This window comes from Trypanosoma grayi (assembly GCF_000691245.1).
Source record: "Trypanosoma grayi strain ANR4 Tgr_5_V1, whole genome shotgun sequence".
NCBI lineage: Eukaryota > Euglenozoa > Kinetoplastea > Trypanosomatida > Trypanosomatidae > Trypanosoma > Trypanosoma grayi.
This window is the reverse complement of record NW_008825624.1, coordinates 47,280-47,840: the sequence shown is the minus strand read 5'-3', so window position 1 is coordinate 47,840 and position 561 is coordinate 47,280.

Sequence of the window (561 nt, the reverse complement as noted above, 5' to 3'; positions counted from 1 at the left end):
ATATATATATATATATATATATATATATGCATCTGTCTGTGTGTGTGTGTGTGTTTCTTCTGCGCTCTCCTCATTTATCCCCCTCTGTTCATGTTTGTGTGTGCTTCATCTCCACTGTGGATACACACACACACACACACACAGACGTTACTTTATGCCCTCTGCTGGGCTGTGTCTCATAATATGTTGTCTGTCTACCCCTTGTCGCTGTGCGGCAGCTTGTCTGAGTGTTTGCATACGCTGCCATTGCTGTTATTGTTTCTTCTTTTGTCGTCGTTTCTGTTGCTGCCCTTTTGGACATATATTGCGGAAGTACGCAGGTAGGTAAGGCGAGTACTCACGCTCATTCTCTCACACCTGTACACATTAAACCCTCTTGCGTGTTGTTGATAAACAAGAAATCAGCACACACACAACTAGGACGACAAGACATACAACACCCAAAGTCTTTAGAGAAGACAAAAAAGAGGAGCAATCACACACAAGCGAAGTGGTTGTAGAGTCTGCTGTTCCTTTCTTCTGTACCCCTTGTTTATATATATATATATATATATATATATA